The sequence below is a fragment of the Haemaphysalis longicornis genome, unplaced genomic scaffold, assembly GCF_048455015.1.
Source record: "Haemaphysalis longicornis isolate Haplotype H1 unplaced genomic scaffold, Haemaphysalis longicornis Haplotype H1 scaffold_8, whole genome shotgun sequence".
Classification (NCBI taxonomy): Eukaryota; Metazoa; Arthropoda; class Arachnida; order Ixodida; family Ixodidae; genus Haemaphysalis; species Haemaphysalis longicornis.
The window spans coordinates 189216678-189232287 of record NW_027526445.1 but is presented as its reverse complement, the minus strand read 5'-3'; the positions used below and the strand labels follow the sequence as shown (position 1 = coordinate 189232287).

General features: G+C 46.6%; 1 long non-coding RNA gene across 1 annotated transcript; it reads right to left on the bottom strand.

Annotated features, from left to right (window-relative positions):
- Window positions 1–237: 237 nt before the first annotated feature.
- LOC144149844 (uncharacterized) lies at window positions 238–12435 on the bottom strand. The gene is made up of 3 exons (XR_013318372.1): window positions 12322–12435; window positions 8518–8605; window positions 238–424 (listed from the first exon to the last, which is right to left on the bottom strand). It is a non-coding gene; the product is annotated as an uncharacterized LOC144149844 (long non-coding RNA).
- Between the last annotated feature and the right edge of the window lie 3175 nt (window positions 12436–15610).

The following is a 15610-nucleotide window of genomic DNA, read 5'->3' as shown; positions in this document are numbered from 1 at the left end:
CTTACTCCCACCTGTTCCCAATGCAATGTTCTGAATACTTCTTATAAACATGGTGTGAATAATATCGGAGAGATCATGTCTCCTTGCCTGACGCCCTTCCTTATAGGTATTTTACTGCTCTCCTTCCGGAGGACGGTTACGTAGAAGCAACGCAAAGCACAGCGCTTTGATTTTGTGAATATGCTTTTGAGCAGCGCACTCGTCAGGTAGTTTGGCAGGACATGTCGCAGCGAGATAAAAATGAACAATTTTATTATATTGCCCAATTCTTTGGTTCAAAATAAGAAACTCCCGAACATTCAATGATCTCGGCGTTGGTCTCAGGCTAAGGATATTTAGCAGAGTAGCATCGGCCTACTGAAGTGTCACCTCTCCCGAAGTGGCATGTGCAGCCTTTTGGGCAGTCATTACCGCTGGTGTCGCACTGAAAGTAAAAAAAAAATGAAATAAATCTTACATGTAACGACTAAAATGCTGCATGAAGATCAGAGTATGCGATAAAAGCTAGATGCTTAGTTTGTTTCTCAAGAATGAAAGGTTGCGTTCAATGTGGAGGCTGCGCAGAACCATCTATGTATAAACGATATATCAGTAAACATGAGATCGTTTAATGACCTAACTTTCCGTCAGAGAAGACGATTCCTTTCTCACTTACAAAGACATCTTGCTGTTGCGCACAAAGTAGTTAGCCCGACTAAGCATAGCATAGAAACTGGGTATTCGCAACTCAGTTGTCAAGAGTTATCATGCTGTTGTAATGGAACACCAATGCCATGCGTTATAGTCAAACTTATGTTTCCCGGATTCGAGAACGGTTCTACGTATGGTATAGCATTTAGTAATGCAAAGGTGGAATGGGTATTCGCTAGGTAAAATATATTTTGGCTATAGAATAAGACATTTTCCAGTGTGCGCACACAAAAGTAACAGCGAACAGGAAACAAAGTAACAGCGTTTTACGGAAACACAAATATCTGCACAGAAGCAGTGTTTACATGTAGTAGTCTCCTTGTTTTTTCAGTGTTTAGTAAATTCAGTAGTTATCATTTGCCCTCTTTGTTCCCACCTGCCATATATTACATTTCATTCCTGTGGATACCACCCAGGTTCACTTAAAACGCTTCTTCGCAATGTCCTACATTGATTTATTGAAGGCGCACATAAATACGATATCACGAAATTTCTTTCTTGGCAGTACAATGACTGGTTTACTGGTGCAGTATTTATGAGAAGCCTGTTTTTCTAAGTGCGCACCAACACACACCCCTGGGCGGCTCTTTCGCGGGGTGGATTTCCCGCAGTCATACCGTTCTCGTGGGAAAGACGGAGACATCACTTTATTGAGCCTTAACCGGGTTCACCGGAGCGGTGTGGCCTTCGGTTTGAGGGCAGCGGCGACGTTGTCAGCGCGGGTTAGCAGAAGTATCTGGGTCTCTGGGTCCGAGCTGCCCTAGGCTCCCACTGCTCTTCATTAACTATAGAGGGAAAGGGGTCTTGAGGACAGGCCCAGATAAAGGGGACCAGCGTGGCTGGGTCACCACAGATGGACAATTTGGCTAGGGAAGTTGCGAGGGCTGAATTGGATGCAGTTGTGCTCGGCAGGCCAAAGAGGTGGTCTGCAGAAATTGCCATAAGCGATCCTGATGCTTTGTTAGCTCATTGTGGGCCGGAGGGTATCGGCGGCGAGAGAGGCGGTAGTGCGTAGTGATACCATGGTACTTGATTAACTGATCCCTGGCTGACCTGGCACCGTGGGTGCGGACGAGGCTGGCACCGGCACGGATAGTGAATCCTCGTGCTGCGCTGTACGCTGCCTACTTTCCTCACAAACCAGTGTTTGCCGGGGTACCGACGATGTTTACCAGGGAGGTCGGGGGATACTGAACAAGAATTTCGGACGCCATGGACGATATGTACCTGCGGGCAAAGCTTTGGGTGGCCGTTTTTGAATCGGAGGTTACAATTGTAGGTGAAGGTCGAGTTGTTAGTGCGAGCGCCATTGCTGCCTCCTCTGCCGCTGAAGGAGTGCTGGTGCAGACGCTTAGAGAGAGCTGACAGGGGGGTCACTCGGTCTATTAATAACTGCCAGGAAAAAAGCGTCGTCATGGCGGCATTAGGCTGCATTCGCGTACAGAATGTCAGCTTTGGTGGGGAATTTCTTGGAGAGCGCCCGCGTCCGTTGCTTCCTTCTACCTCGGTGGTAGGTTGGATGCATGTTCCTCGGAAGAGGGCGGACGCGGAGGAAGTCGCGGATAGGCCGGGGGACGGGGATAGCTGGTTCGGAACAGACTGGGGCCCCGATACGAAGGTGGACCTGTATATGCTGTCCTGTGGACGTAGTTGAGAGGCGACGGAGCTGATTGATATGATTTGCCTCGACTAGTTCCTGGGCAGTACTATGAACCCCGAGATGCTCAAGCCTGGCAGTGGATGCACTCATACAAATTTTTAATGCAGCTTTGTAGCCCTTTCTGATGATACAGTCAATTTTGTTCATTTATGCGTTCGAAATTAGAAGGTAGGGGACGGGATATGTTATGCGACTAATGATAAATGCTTGGACAAGCCTGATCCTCTCCGTCTCCTTGAGACCATGGTAGCGTCCGGTAATTCGTCGGATAAGTCCAATTGTCTGATTAACGTGTGAGCCTAACTTCGAGATAAATTTTGTATTGGTGGGAGTATGCTGAATGACAAGACCGAGGACATTGAGGATGCGCACCTCTGGGATCAAATGTTCCCTGAGGTAAATTTTGATGTCGGGACAATTTCGTGACGCTGGTTTGACTGGTAGGAGGAGAATCTCCGATTATTCGGGAGAGCACTCCAGGCTAGCAAACTGTCCTTCCTCATTCACGACACGTGCACCTTGTTGTAATGTGTTGTCAATGAATGCGTCGCTACTACCAGTGACCCATAGCGTAATATCATCCGCATATAGGCTAAAATGAAAGTGCGGAAATTTTCGTTCGGAGAACCTTACTCCTCCTCGGGGATTTCCCCTAAATCTGGTCGAATAACACACGCCCATCACTTCGAGTTGTTTAACAGTTCGCTATCGAGCTACAAACGCTAGCCTGCTGGTTAGCTCAGTTGATAGAGCAACTGCTCAGGTTATGCTGTGGTCCCGGGTTTGAATCCTGGGCCAGGACGAATTTTTCTTCAACTGTGAAGATTCTGAGAAAGCTGTATAGTTTTCCTTTGTAGCAGTACGGCTGCATTCAGGTGGATGTCAAACTTTTCTCGCACAAACTTACTCGACTATGGGGATAGTTTTCCCCTAAATCTGGTCGATTAACGTATAAAAACAGTTCGAGGCTTTCGCAGATGGGACTCGTAACTGTAACGACGTCAAAAGTTCATCACAGTCATATTGCTGCGCACAACGTTTTTGCAGAAAGTTCGTATCTCGCACTTGCAGACACGATGCATAGGGCAGCTGAAATGGGGTGGTAGCTCCAAAACGGTGGCGACCAATGTACCGATCATAAACAATACGAATGACCCTGCGCTGAACATTTTCGATTGCGTCACTGGAAGAAACTAGCACATTGTGCCATATGACAGGGGCAAACTAACGACTGGGTTTAATTAATGCGCAATAAAGTAAGAAGACAAAATGCTTGTGTGAGACGAGAAGCCATACCAAGAAATTGAAGTGCATGTTTAACAACGTAAGACACATGTGAACGAAAGTCCAGTTTTGAGTCCACTTGGATACCATAGTTCGTACAAAGCCATCGTACAAAGCCATAGGATACCATAGTTGGTACACTCGCGCTGTATTAGTTCATTTGAGAGGTTGCAATTAAACACAATGCCATCGCATTTTCTGCTGACTCACATACCAACAGTTTTCTTTAAATTCAATTGCAGTCGATTTTCAGTGCACCAGTGTTCGATAAAATAGCTGACATTCCGCAGCAATATACTATCCTGCACACTTACTATCTTACGGAAGAGTTTTAGGTCATCTGCAAACAACAAAGTCCTCGAGTGGCGTGCATACGACGGCCGATCATTTATGAACACTAGAAATAACAACTGTCATGGTTACAGCCCTGTGGCACGCCAGACAGAGACAAGTATGGCTTAGACAAACAATGTAAATGTTTCACTTGATTACGGCGATTTTCCAAATAGCTGTCAAACCAGGAGCACTATGTTGGGTGTAGCCCGATTTTGTTGAGTGTCAACAAAAGCAGTTCCTGCGAAGTTTTATCACATGCTTTTGCCAAGTCCAAATAAATTGTGTCGACTTGACTTTTGTTAAACACAACGGGAGGGGTGTACCCCAGGAAAGCACACAAGTTTGCTGCAATGGTCCTTCCCTTTACAAAGTCATGTTGGAAGGGGGAAATTTTTCCTTTCAGATAAAAAAACAACCGGTCGTAAAAAACCATCTCCAAGACTTCAGAAACACCACGTAAGAGGGACACCGGCCTAAATTGTTTGCATTACATCACATGATTACATCAGTTTACATCACATCAGTCGCTCAATATCATGCTCAATATGCAAGACCTCTCGGTGGGATTAAGCTCTCGCTGTAAACGGTCTACGGCATCCTGCGCAGCAGTTTGGCGTTCGTTCCCTGCTCCTGAGACTATTGCTACATCGGGGTTGGGGTGGGGGGGGTCTTGACCGCTCCGAACGATTTTCGCAGTCACCGGCCGCCATTCGCTATCACTCTCTTTGCAGCAGAACCGTACGACAGCCGCACGTTTACCATTTGCATCTCTGTCTGGCAACGGTTCGCGGCTCAAAATGCCTTGTTGCTGCTTGCTGCTGCGCACAAACCACATCAAAAAATTGGTGGAAATTGTTTCGCTTGCCAACAGAACCCTGAAGACTCAAGTGTATCGCAAATGTACAGCGTGGTAAGTCGTGCGTGGTAAGCCGTGCGCATTTGTACGTCTCCTCACCGGAAACTACATTTGAAGAAGCTGTTATGTTGTTTTGTTGAAATAAAATTGTAATGTTTCTCGTCTTTTTCCACCATGTTGTTCCTCGTCTTGCTGGTGGTAACACGCACTTGCACACACTGGTATTTCGCTTAATGCATTGGCAGTTTCACTGGCTTGTTTCCTCGTCGGTATCATTTATAGAATGGATCATGTTTTGTGACTTTGTACCGTGTTACTGTAATGCCTAAAAGTGGATGCTGCAGGTCCTAGGAGAAACAAACTAATGTGTAAGCATTCTTACCCCGCTTGGCCGCTTCATAAACAATAATTTTCTTTCATGGCATCACCTGGGCCAATTTTGATTGTTAATAGGATTAGGACGGTGAATGTAGACCTGCAGCAATATTTCCCCGCATCATTATACTTTTATTAGGCAGATCCCGCTATGAGTAGCCATAGTGGCGATATCTCTCGGTCCTTAGTTTATCCTTGGGCTATATTCAGCGGTTTTGTGTTTCATTTGGTTACATTTCTCGTCATTTACGATCACACGAGGACGCCTGGGGGTGGAGGGAGAAGAGGGGGTGGACCCCAGATATTAGGAGACCTGCGGTGGGTGTAGGTGATAACGAGCTCACCAGAAGACCAATATTTATGTTGGTGTCGCAAGGTACAGACCATTCGCGGCTTCGATGTCTGCTCTCACCCCTAGGCAGTCTGCAACGTTTGCGAACAAGAGCCATAAGGCAGAAAATATACCCACTGCCGTGTATACTAGGCTGAAGGCATCTAGAAATTCCTTACTTTCGAATTCGAATTGATTCCTTGTGCATGCAGTGTATTAGTGTATTCAGAGATTGTAAAGTCTCTCTCTTGTCATATGACGCACGCTGATTGCTCGCCGGAGAAGCGACGGTGAGAGGAGGAATCGCGCGCTTGCTGAGGCGGTGTCGCCCTCTCTTCCGTTGGACCGGATTTAAGCAATTAACATGCCCCATCTCCCCCAGTTTGGAGTAGAGGCAGGGGCCAACGCGAGAGCTGTGCAGTGCCCGGCCTGTGTGAGAAGTGACTTTATTATAAACCCTGCGACTAGTGGCCGCAGCGCTGCGACTAGTGGTAAACAGCGCTGCCCTAAAAACAGAAAAAAAAAACGCATCAGTTTCCACGTACTCTGGGCAGTCAACACTTCGTACAACAAATATCTGTTGTGGTGAAACAAGCTACTGAAAAATCGATCCGCAGAAAATTAACAGATGCCCAAAAAGAGTGTTCAGAAACTAGCTGAAACTCAATACGGTACAATAGGTATGCCCAGGATGTTGTTCCTGACAACTATGGAGCGCGTGGACCAGCGTAACCGAAAGCCTTCTTCGCCTAGAACTGCCAACTCCTTTTATAAGTCACTGACAAGGATCGACCATACACGCCACAGCAGTGGAAACATAGCACGTTCCGCCGGGGGGCGAAGACGCGCGGAACCACGATTTCGCCACTGACCAAAAGCACCAGCACACACAAGAAACACGTCACACAACACACGCAACACAGCACACAACATGTCATTTGAACGTGTGCTCATTCGAAGTGTGATATCAAACAACCTGCTTAACACAGTCCAAAACGTTGCCTAGCTCAAAAGCCGGTGGGAATTTGAGTGTAACCCAGATTATTGCCCGTCTACAAAGGGCTTCTGCTTGTGCTTGAGGATTGCTGAAGCGGACAGGGAACGTTACACAAACCTGTAAATGATTTTGAACAAACGCGACGAAGAATCAACGCATCTGGTTGTCTCGTCTGTTCGTCCCGTTTGTAACGTTGCCCCTTACCCTCAAAGTTATGTACCACCCGGTTCAAGCTTAAACTCTTGTTTAAGTCATGTTAGTTTATTTTGAACCGGTTTTATGCATTATAGGTTTTAGCATGCGTTACGTTGTAGCGCGAGGCGTTTAAAAACGAGTGGTCGGGTGTTTTAGTTCCGCGTTACATTGTAGCGCGAGGCGTTGGAAAATGAGTGTCCCGGTGTTTCAGTACCATGACCACATGAGAATACGACGGCATGAGACGACGGCAGCCGGAGCTCCTAAGGGGCTTCGCCCCTAAAAGGCTTACGGAGTAACAGGACCGAACTTCAAAATCCGGCGGGCGCGGTGGTAGAACCGAAACATCTATGTAACATACCTCTCTCGTGAAGAGTCACTGCGCAGTAACTTCTCCTTTGAACACTGACGGTTGAACGCACGGCTATAAAGGTTACAGACACGATGCATGGCAGCGGAGGCGCACGCATACGGATGCGCTTCCCTGTGCGTGCTTCGGGTGGTTCTCCTCCTTCTTTGGTTTGTAAATGTTGTTATAGCAGTGGTTTCACAGTTAAGATCTACCAACAACTCTACAAACAAGTCCACTCTAAAGATATTTTATGGTCACAGAATGCGACTGCGCCCGACTATTGATATATCGGACTCCCGTTTTTGCAGCGCGCAGCCCGAGCGGCGAGAATCAATATGGCGGCTGCCGAAGCAGGCGACGCGATTGTCTGCACCCGTCACGGAGGGGCGGCGAGGGGGAACATTCAGGCACCCTACTTTGACTACCAAACTGGTGCCGAAGTTCATTTATTTGCACGGAGTTTAAGGAACCGTATTGGTAACTGGCTTCACTGGTCAAAGAAAACCGGGGCGAGACCGGTAAGGCCGAGGTCGATTGCAGTTCACTCGAACGGCTGGTTGACTCGAATGCCATTTCAATCGCCCGTGTGGCATAGGCCTGAAAGTTGAAACACATATGCGATGGGTGGTGGAAGGACCCTGTAGTATACCTTGCCGAAAGCGGCATTGCGTTATCATTTGCGTGAGTTGTGTGTAAACTGCGGCCGACGATATCAAGGCTGCATGCTGGCTTCAAAAATGCAGTGAAGGCATTCCGCCTGTTATCTATACATAACAAAATAAACTCGCTGTCGCGATAAAATAGTCCCAGGAAGGGTGTAGCACTCATAGCTGAATAACGACGTCGCATAATCACAGAGTGATTGCTCCCGAAATGCCAAATCCCCTGATTTGCTTGCGCAATGTACAAACGGGAACAAAATAGTACAGGAGGCAACTTCAATGGTCCAAGTTAATTTCTGTTCAGTTTGAAGGCATATCACTTTATTTTTACTTGTAAGCAAAATATCACGCTTGGGAACATCTTATCAGGGAGTTAGCCACGAGGCCATGGAGAAATTACCTTTGATTGCTCATATCGCGTCCTGTAAAGGTTTGGCACCGGGTTTATTTATATATCGTTTTCACCGAACGAGCGTGATACGGAATACAATATAAATTCGACGCCCCACAACGATCTATACATTGAAAGCCGATAAACTATTTTAACGATACATTTTTGTGGTGACACATTAGCCAGTTGGGCGAGTCACTGCACATTCATGTCTCCTAAAACAAGCGCACGAAAACGTGGACAGGAAAGGTAAAAGACGAGCCCATTTTTGAGTTTGCCTCTGTATTAAACATATATTACTGTAGCCTAAAGGTACATATGGCTAAACCAACACCCCTTTCAATTCTGTCCCCTAGGGGCCGTTAAACTAGAAAAGATTGTTACTCACTTCTCCGCCGCATTTATCTTGATTCCCAGTGTCATCTCGAAATCCAGCAGCTGAGTTGGTGATACTGGCCAAGATCAAGCACAGAACCCTGAAAAGCAAGTTTCGAGCATGTTTAAAGGATAACGAGTTGACATAATTGAGTTCTATGCAAGGAACCGAAATTATATCTGGAACAGGCGTTCCTGACATCTCCCTTTACCCTGTATTATTAGAAAAGGCTTTAAATATAACAGTTAGCCAGACTAGTATTTATCCTCGTTAGTTGCATAAAATGGTGCGGGACTTGAACTGAGGGCTGTCTTTGGACCTTGGTCGGGTCTCAGTCCTGCTGCAGGTGCAATCAAATCTCTCTTGGAGTTTCTTCGGAGCCCAGAAGTGGACAGAGTTATGTGACTGCAAATGTTGGGCTTATCAAATGACCTTTTCATTTTTACAGTTCTTTTTTTGTTTTTTGTTTTCTTTCTTTTGTTTTTTTTGCTTTCCTTCTCTTTTTCTTCTATCATCTAGCGTAGCAGGACAGTGTCATGGCTCGGCCAACATCACTGCTCTTCATCAAAGGTTTTCTTCTCTCGCTCTCTCTCTCTCTCTCTCTCTCTCTCTGCCTTTCTCTTTCTGTCTCTCAATGGACAATTTCGCTTATTTGTTTTATGCATTTGCCTAAGCGAAATTAAACACTATTTTGGGGTACCAACTAAAAATTTCAAATGCCAACTTCCACTTGTTCGTAGCGAAAGTAAACAGAGGTAAACATTGCATCGTTACTTGTTTATAACAAGAGGTGCGGCCACGGAATATTGGCTAGGGCAATTATGGTCGCTTGATGAAAGAAAATTCAAACAATGAAAAACAATGAACTGTGCATCCAGTGAGGGGCATGATGCTGGAGTTTTTATCTATGTTTATAACCAACTGGCACTACTGACTGACGAGAAGCACGCACTTAATGAACGGCTACTTGAAGGGTGATACACAGATGGTTTGGTTTACCTCGTCTTTCATATTAAACGCTTCCACAAAGGATAATGAACAAAAAGGAGAAAAATGCGGTTTGGAAAACGTTTTGTTGCTCTTATTGTTCTTCCCAAGTTGTTTAAGGTCATTCACTTTGACGAGCTAGAAAATGAAGAGAACCAATAGGAATGACCCTGAAATCCTAAACAAAGTTTGAGAAACTTATATCTGTGAAATAGCCGAGTTTTTTTAAACGAAGGCTGATTGTAAGTGTGCTTGTGTGCGATATGGTGATAGCTGGGGAAACATTAGGAATAGGGAGTTAAGAAACAGTGCTAAGATCAGCATTCGGCGGGAACCTAAGCTATGCCTTAAAAGAAAGAAACGGATTTTGTAACAAACTGCTTGAAGTTGAAAGTAAAAGTGGCGGGAATACGACGAATTGCGAGATAAGAAAAGTATATATTAAAAAAAACCGCCGAGGTGGCTCAGTGGCAAAGGCGTTGTGCTGCTGAGCACGAGATCGCGGGATCGATTCCCGGCCGCGGCGGCCGCTTTTCTGATGGAGGCGAAAAGCAAGAACGCCCGTTGTGTTCGAGATTTCGGCGCAAGTTAAAGATCCCCAGGTGGCAAAAATCAATCTGGAGCCCTCCACTACGGCACGCCTCATGGCCTGCGTTGCGTTGGCGCGTTAAACCCTACAATCAATCAATCAATCAATCAATCAAATCAATCGGGGATTAAACGTTATTTATTCTGGGCAGGTACCACAAAGCTGAAATTTATCTGCAAATAACTTACCCTAAACTCCATGCAAGTTCGTCAATATTTGAACAATGTAAATTTACACAGACAAGGGTTTGTTCGGGAGTGTTCCCAAAAACAGCGCGCGCCGCAAGCGGAGTACCTCTTCATCGAGCGGAAGTTCTTGCCGCTATGCGGATTGAACCGCCGTAGACGGTTCAAACATGTAGAATTTGCTTGAGGCAAGGTTGCATTAATATGGTGGATGCACAAAAACATCTGATCTAGTGGTTCGTTGCCGAAATAGCCGCACGCCTACATTGGGCTTCGCTTTCCCAGGTCATAATAGAGCGCCGCGATTTCATGAATTGCGGGTCAGATATATCGTAACCGTTCAACAACCACTGTTCAGGCTAGTAGAACAAATGGAAAAGAGTATGTATTTGGGTAAGTTTGTGCATAGTTCCTGGAAGCGGCCACGCCAAGGACACGCGCTCACGAAAGGACACGCCCTCGTATTCTACAGTGTTTAGGCGGTGACAATCATGCTTGTGATACGAATGACGATGACGATGAGGCAGAGTCACCCAGGAATGGAGCACGCCCGCGTAGGGCGATCGGCGCCGCCAGAAAAGAGCGCCGCGTCAGCCCCCCTGAGGTTTGGCACGGTTGACACACGGAACACTACTTTAGTTGGTCAAAATGACGTTCAAATCCAAATTGTTGGGGTCTAACGCGCCCATGCGTCGTAGTGTAGGGCTCGGGATTAAATTTGACCCACTGGGTACCTTTAAAGTGAGCCAAAATCTCGACACACAGGCGTTTTTTGCTTTTCGGCTCCATCACAAAGGCAGCCACCGCGGCCGGGATAGAAACCGCGTCCTTGCGATCAGCACTACAACGCCCCAAAGCAAGACTCATCTGACGTAACGGATCTTCATGTCGCCTCGTGCTACCCGGTCACCCTTTATTGTTATAAACAGTGGCCTGCCGACCATTTCCTGCCGCTTCTTTGACTCTTCTAATATGATTCTTTTGGAAAACCTTGGTTTGTTTGTTACACTGCCAACTTTCGTATTGCCCTTTACTCAATGAATCCATACACGTGGACTAATATACTTTAGGGCTAACGATGAATAACACGTGGACTCGCTACGCCACGCGACGTCACCTTTGGTGCACTGCGTGCTCCCTACCGCGGTGCCGCTCCGCCGGTGACGTCCAGCTCGTCCTCTGCATAACAGCAGCTCTTCTCTGAAGACTTCGCCGGTTACTCTTACTACGCAAAAATAGACCAGCCGGATCTGAGCTCTTACGCTTAGGCGTGAAATTGATTGATTGATTATAGGGTTTAACGCGCCGACGCAACGCAGGCGATGAGGCGCGCCGTAGTGGAGGGCTCCGGATTAATTTTGACCACCTGGGGATCTTTATCGTGCGCCGAAATCTCGTACACACGGGCGTTTTTGCTTTTCGCCTCCATCAGAAAAGCGGCCACCGCGGCCGGGAATCGAACCCGCGACCTCGTGCTCAGCAGCGCAACGCCTTAGCCACTGAGCCACCGCGGCGGGTTTAGGCGTGAAATGTTTGAACAGAAGTATGGGACGCCGACATCCCAATCTGCGTAACGGATCTTTGTGCAAAACTACCCACTCAAATCTATGTTGAAATGTAGATTTCAAGATAATTTTTAGTTGATGCGGTAAAAACGTCCTGATATCCGTATCCCAGTATATTGACGATTTCTTCAAGCATATAAGTTTAATTCCGATTAAGGGGGTGCTGCAAAGCGAATCGCAGCAATATTAGGATGTACACGACACATTTTGGTCTGAAATCGTATTCACACACGCTGCGAAAGTGCTGTTATCCGTCATTCCGTTATTCCATTATTCTGTTATTCCGTTATTCCGTTACCTATCTTGTAACGGGATGTCACACTGGTTTGGGTTACGTGAACCTATCGAGAAACTTCGGCAAAGGCACCGTGAGCGGGCGAGCAGCTGTGGCTTTCGTTAAGTCAGTGCAGCTGATTGTGGTATGCCCCAGTTTCACTCTAAATGAGTTTTACAATTGACATAAAGTTTTACTCGACACTCAGGTACTTACATGGCGTGTACGATGGCCATCGTTGAATTGACGGATCAGAAGTTCGTGGTGGAGCTCTAGGTACAATGGTAAGCGTAAAGCTTTCAGTTTACGGTTGCTATGACAGGCTCTGGATACACCTGTTTATATACACTGAAGAGTGCAGAATCTATCTTTCTCGCGGGAGGTCAGAAAAACGCACTGACATATTGTAATTACAATCCTTTCATGGTACCCTTTTTAAAAGGCAGGCTAACACGAACATTAGCACAGGAGTCTCTATTTGCAAACTTCGAACTAAATACGGAGATTTCAGGTCCTCTTTTACTCTTCTTCAATGACTTTATTTTCAGGTCAAAAGCTTTTGCAAAAGACAAAGACCACATTTCACTGGTTTGCAACGTCCAACGTTGATTTTTTTCTGTACTTTGTGTTGCAGGAATGGCTACTCAATGTAGAAAAAAATAAACTGCACTTAGCAACTTGCTTACTGCAGCTTTATGAGTATTTTTAAAATGTGGAAGCGGTTCTTACAAAAAAAATCCACTGAGCAGCGAAGCAGCGACTATATAAAAAATTTAAGACGCATAAACCTTCCTTTGAAACACTCAAGGTAACTGTGCTCGCTGGGGCCGATGGCTATAGCACGTTACGAAAATTGCAATGATCAGCGTTGCCGGTATTAAGACGATAGTATTTATCCGGCTAAACGCTTTTCTGTATGTCTGTCGGTCTATCGCTAGAATCAGCGGGGAAACCGGCTGTGAGCCTTAACTGCCGAGCAAATGGGAATTCGTGCGAGCTTGGTACGATGAAGAGGAACGTTGAGGTTGAATAGAAGGTGGAGTAACGATTTGTTAAGAATAAAGACAGTAGAAAAAGGGGAGAAAGGGAAGATGAGCTCACGAGTGCGGCCTGATGGGTACCAAGGTGGAAGGACTCGGAATGGGATGGTGAAGTTGAGGGGGGAAGAGTGGATTTGGAGTGTAGGAGTGTAACTGTAAGGGGAAGGGAGAAAGAAATGGCGATGGTGATGCGATTGTACGGGAAGAAACGAGGAAAGAGTTGTGTAAGAGCCAGAGTGAGGGAAAGAAAAAGAAAAGGGAGAGAGATGAGAAAGTGTAGCCGAAAAAAGGTGAGATGAGGGGAGGGCTAAGTGAATGGAAAAAATGGTGAAGCGGGGAGGGTATGGTGAGTGCAGACAACAAATAGAAATGAAGCGAAGTAGGAGAAGGAGGAGGAAAGATAGGAGAGAAGGGTGAGGAGGTTGAGCACAAGAAAGAAATAGGAGTGGAAGGGACTGGAAGAGGAATCGACGATTGAATTTAAAAAGACAGATGGGGAAGGGAAGCAGACTGTTGAGAAAAGGGGAAAGAGGAATAGCAGGATAGAGATGTAGAAGGAATAAGTGGTGGGATACGACGGCGAAAGCAAGGGGGTGGCGGGGGACAGGTCGATGGCGGTGGCGTAGTAATGGCGTAGTAGTGGTGGAATCGTAAATGGGAAATTTGATGTAGAGACGGTGTTAAAGAATGGGATGAAGGACATGTGTAATTGAAGGAGGACGATGTAAGGGGAGGGAGGCACGCAGAGGGAGTTAGTCGAAAAATGGAAAAGGAAGAACGGAATAGAATAGAGGAAGGAACTTTATTAACACAAGAATGGCTACTCGGATTTGATGGGTTCGGCTTCGGTGAGGGGAAGCAGGGCTAAACTTACATTCCCAAATTGGCGCCACTAGCGAGGGTGAAGTCCCGCAACGAAGCAAAACCTTGCCTGGCTATAGTTGCGCGGCGGTACAACCAGCATTAGAGAAACGTACTGCTGCTCATCCCGTACAGTTCCACTCGACTTGCCTGGTGCACGTCCAAAGAAGGGGCCAAATGTTTATTGTGGCCCCAAAAGTGCCTGCCAAGTGCGTGGAAAACTGCGTAGGTTTGAGGGGAGGGGGCAGCAATATTCCGGCGACGTGAATGGCCGGTCGGTCCCTTTTTTGGAATGTAGGTTCGCCCTTTGTGAGTTATATATTCTCTGAGCGCAGCCTGTGTTTGAGACTCGTGGATAAGAACCTGGAGGACGCGCGATTGTCCTGCGGGCAAATCCTGGTCGCTGGTAAGGATGTGGCTGTATAGTACACCCTTAGCGAATTTCTTGTAAGTGGGACAGGTTTCTAGGGAGTTGTGGTGAAGTGAAATTAGATGGAAGCAGTTACAAATAGCAGCGCTCTTAGTGTGCGCCGTCTTATTGCGCGAAATTTGCTCAGTGTCCCGGCACCCAGTCTACCATAATTTCAATTCTTTAGGTGTTGAATAGCTTCTTTTCAGACATCTTTACGAGCGCACAGGTCAAATTTTTACAAGGTGCAAGGCGCAGGGCGCACCACAAGCCGCATACAACTATTCCGATCAATAGCCAAAAGAAACCCGCGCAGGGGGCGGGTTTCTTTTGGCTATTGATCGGAATAGTTGTATGCGGCGTGTGGTAAGATGTGCCTGAAAGGACAATTTATCGGAGAGCGAGCAATATTGCTTGAAGTTGTAGGTGGTACAGAATGGGCTGGGTATCCCCCAGGCTTTCAATATTGAATGTTTGGTGGGAAATGGTGTTGGTAGAAACGGAACTGTGGGCGTTACACTCGGTGATTTGCGCTTCGTTTCAGCGCCCTCTCTTTTTGCTGGGGTTGACTTTCTCTAAACATTCTCGAACTCGGTGTCTTCGTGCTGACAACGAGGAAGTCATCCCACGGGGAGTCGTTAAAAATTGGTATGCTGCAGGGCTTCTCGATGGCAAAAGTGCAAGCAGCGCATGGCCGGAAGGGGGAAGCACTCGTAGGAAATCGCGGCCATCCTGAAGAGCTTTCATGATCTTCAATAGGGAAAGAGGTTGAGCGTACTTGGAAAGTTTTTCAGACTTGCTATCCTTGCGAAGGCTAATGATGACTGGAGGACTTCCTTATGTTACACCTCGAACTGAATAAGTGAGCCTTAGCTCCATGGCCTTAGCCAAGCCAACGCTTACCATTTCGTAGGTCGCTTTGGTGGTAAGAACCGCCTAGGTCAAGATTCTGATCGTTTCTGTTTTGGGCTTTTCGGCGCGGTTACTTATGCGCTTTACAGTCATGCCCAGTTATAGAGAACTGTAATATGCGGTGCGATTAGTTCCACATATCCAATAATTTGATATAGCTGAACCCGTCTATAACGAATTTTTGTGTTACGAGTTCGCAATACGTGGCCACCCCCCGCCCCTCCCCCTGTTATTCCCACATAACGAAACGAACACATAAAGTATGCCATCACCTTACACAAAA